The following is a 4,285-nucleotide window of genomic DNA, read 5'->3' as shown; positions in this document are numbered from 1 at the left end:
AACTGAGAATTTGAATACATTGAAAGTAAATTGAACATTGATTGCTGAAAACTGAACATTACAATTGATGAAAGTAGAAAATTACAAATGCTGGTGCAGGGGGCGAACACCAGTGAGCTTGAAAGATTTTTGAATGACTAATACCCCCTATAATAGCATTCTGAACAAAAACCTAAGTGACGGGAGTAGACGTTTAAAAGACGAGGAATCATACTAATCTTTTACCAATATCAGAGCTATTTTACAATTAAAATAACTATTACAATGAAACGAAAATTACAACTCAAACTTGAAGTAATATTTACAATGTGCGGCCGAAGTTGGGCAAACTGCGGCTGCGATAGTATCAAGGGGCTAAGTAAAGCTGCGGTCCTTGACACCAAGTGTTGGAAAAATTAATGCAATAGAGAGGGAAGAATGAAATGTAACAAAGGGAAAAATATATAGAAATAATCAACGAAGGCTTACCACGAAATTAATCTCGCTATCCTCAAACGTTATTTATCTCCTTTCCATCGACAAATAGTTCGTAGGATTAAACAAGCCTTTAAGAGAAGAACACCAAAAAGCAAAAGTGTATCTTCACAATGAACAAGTGAAAAGAAATGAAGTGATTATATAATAATTTCCTCCCAATTTTGGAAGAATAATTTTGGGGATAAATTTCAATGGAATTCTATATTATTTCTTGACTTTGGATCACCTATTTACAGGTCTTGACAAGTTCTCACGAAATGGTGTAAAATAAGGATGAAAAGCCACCAATTTTAAATAAAAAAGGGTCAAAATCCGACCCAACGGTCATATATTGTCAACAACCATGCTGTCGCATGATTACAGCCTCGCCGGTCCTCTCATTCTCAGGAGGGCCTCATGCGACTGTATGGGCTTAATCCATACGGTCGCGTAGTTAAGTCCTATTTTTTTTTCTTTTGACTTTGAACAAATAAATTTCAACATCGAGTATCGTTTTTCTTAAAAATAATGTTCAGCATGTATTTCAAATAAAAGTACGTAAAGAAAAAGGAGACCGTCCGTTGCTGGGCTCCATCAAATTTATTACAGACGGTTGGAAAATTTTACTCTAAAAATGAGACAAATTTTACGAGTACAATTTTATGCTTCAAAGCCTAAGCTGGATTAGTTCTTTAACATGAATGCTTCCTTTTCAATTGGTTCCTGATGTTACCTATAGTAGCTTTTGAGTAAAGTTTCTGATTCACATCAAAGGTCAAAAGGAAAACCTCAAACTGAGTCAACCTCACTTGATTCACATCAAAGGTCAAAAGGAAAACCTCAAACTGAGTCAACCTCACTTGGAACTAAAAGAACAAAGTGGAGACACCACTTGCAGCTCAAATTAACATAACTCAAGTGATGACTTGTGTTGAGGTTGCTTTTTAAACTTTGTAAAGGGCCGAGTTAAGAATATACTTACATATATATGTGTGAAAGTGTGCGCCCACCAAAATATTTTAGGTAAGTCTAGATTTTCTTGAAAGAGTATTGTTACTACCTTGCTCTACGTGAATACAATATCCAAGTCACATCAGATTTAAGAGTAACGTGTCACAAATGTCCACACCACGATGAGCAGCCCAATCGGTTGTGTGAACCTTTACCTGACTCACTCAATCCACATTAGCACAGCAAGGTCAACGACCCTGCTCGCCTAAGACGGAAAAGGATCTATCAAGGAATTTGTTCCCCAACAAATCGTACGGCTAGGGGGAAACAAAGCAAGCTTAACCCTTGCCATGAAACATATGGCAAATGGTGAGCCAACATGCCTTGCTAAAGCTTGAAAGGGAGTTAATGAAGCACTAAACATGTGACTTCATAATAATTGTTTAAAAAGACAATTACATCTCCAAGTGGTAAGAGGACCATTGCCTCATAGGTTAAAATCGTTAAAGAGTGTAAACAAAATTAAGAATCATTTGGTTGATAATATCGTCCATCAAAAGATAACGTCTAGATAGGAGGTTTTAGAATTAGAAATCCTCGTCCATCAGCAACATGTGTTCAGGGGGTCGCCAAAGGTCCAATTTACTCTAAAACCTAGTTTTTCCTATAAATGTTCCATGCAACATGAAGGAAAATATATGAAATCAAAATATCTAACCAAATCTCTGTACATTTTATTTGTTTTGCGCTTATATCTTATTTTTTTTGGAACAAACTTCGCCATCAGTATGAAAACGGTGGCTGAACCACCGATGGTTATTTTTGCAAGCTCATGGTTATTTGAGTAAGTTCGGGGATTGGTGGATGGAAATGTGATCGAGATTTTGAGATTGGAAAAAGATACCAAAAAAAAGTGTGAGCATGCACACCTAGAAAAAGGAATGAACTAAGGTTTGTTTAATAGCAACAATTTTCCATGGAACTAGGAAATGCAATTTCATTTTCCATCTTTTTGGCTGTTTGATAGTTTCTTCTTTTTCCATTGAATTCGTTTTCTTGGTTTTCAAGAAAAATAGGAATTAGATTTCCAGGCAACTGTTTTTTGGCAATGGAGACAAATTTTATCCCTAAATGTAAAAAAATATTTTCCTTCAATTGATAATTTTCATGTGAAACAAGGCCAAACAAACATCAAAGGATAAATGATTTTCTTCATTTTTTTTTTGGCAACGGAAATAAATTCTATCCCCAATATTAGTAAATTTTATCCCATTAATTGATAATTTTCATGTAAAATAAAGCCAAACGAACGCTAAAAAATACTTTTATTTCAACATTTTTCAATTGAAAAATTGTATCAATCAAACAAATAATTGACAATTCCCAATAAAGCAATTATTAGGCAATTCTTTTCTGAAATTCGTTTTCTTTCTACCCAAATTCCATTCTCGCAATCAAACGTACCCTAAAATTATAGTCTCAAGAGCCAGAAGAACATTGAACTCTGTTTGACCCATATTCTCTAGAAACTCATTTTTTTTTCGAAACTCATTTTCAATCATATATTTTTTTATTAAAATAATTTTGCATGTAGAATAAAAATTTTCCACTTTTTAATGAAACATTCTTCAAAAAGTCACTATTACAAAATTTATTTTTTCAGAAAATAGGGTAAAACATACCCTGAATTGGACTTGATTACATTAGGTTATAATTGGTACGCAGGAAACTTTTTAACTTAAATTCATGCGTAGACCCCAACTTGAACTAAGAACTCAAGGGAAGACATGATGGAGATGGAGTTGGAAACAAGGCGGCCCGTTCAAGGTGGGGCGGGGCGTGCTCTTGTCCCATTTACATATCAGTTTAATTTTTTTTTTAAATAGTTTTTAATAATTTATTTTATTATTAACATTCATTCGAGTGAGACAATAAAATAGTTATTAAATTTTTTAATTAATCTATTTATTTGTAAAGGATAAATTATTGGAATATATTTGATAAACTAAACCTTTAATTATTTATAATATTTTTTAGATAATTTTAGATGTCATCTTTCTATTAAAATTTATAAAATTGAAGAGAGTCTTTTTATTTAAAGTATTGAATTCTTAAATTTAAAAAAGAAATAATGGAGAGGGCCCCTCCTCGCCCCATACCCAACCCGATTACTAGATTAAGCAGGTGTTCGGGACGAGACCCCGCGAGCATCGAGTTTACTCGATTTTTTTATCATCCCTAGATGGAGATCATAATCAATTACATGTTGAAGACTTGTCAAAATTAGATATTTGTATCAAGAAAACAAATATTGTTATTATTATTATTATTATTATTATTATTATTATTATTATTATTATTATTATTATTATTATTTTATAGTTGAATTACTACCTTCCTTTAATTATAAATTAAGTTGAAGATCGTAACTTTTTTGTTTGAATGATGCTACATGTACACTTCTTGTGTACATAATGCATTAAACCCTCCTTACATGGAGAGGAGCCACATATATATTATTATATGCAGATCGCTCTCCATGGAAAATGGTGTAATTCATTATATACACAAAAAGTATGCCAGTAGACTAATTATTTTTATGTTATTAGTATTCTGCATAAGTCAACGGGCCATAAATCACTAGTTCAATAGTCAGGTCACTCATTAAGGCGAGGGATCAATATTTAGATAATCATATGAGATTTTTATGTATTATTATTTGAGCTCTTTAAATCATTTACACCTTAAAGCTATGACAAATATGATCGGGACATGTAGGTTACATGTAAGAACACTGGCGGACCCAAGGTGGGTATTGGTGGGTCAATTGACCCACCAACATAAAATTGACTTTTTTGGGGGGGGGGGGGGGGGGGGG

The sequence above is a fragment of the Olea europaea genome, unplaced genomic scaffold (genome assembly GCF_002742605.1).
Source record: "Olea europaea var. sylvestris unplaced genomic scaffold, O_europaea_v1 scaffold3108, whole genome shotgun sequence".
Classification (NCBI taxonomy): Eukaryota; Viridiplantae; Streptophyta; class Magnoliopsida; order Lamiales; family Oleaceae; genus Olea; species Olea europaea.
Note: the sequence above shows the minus strand (reverse complement) of the source record.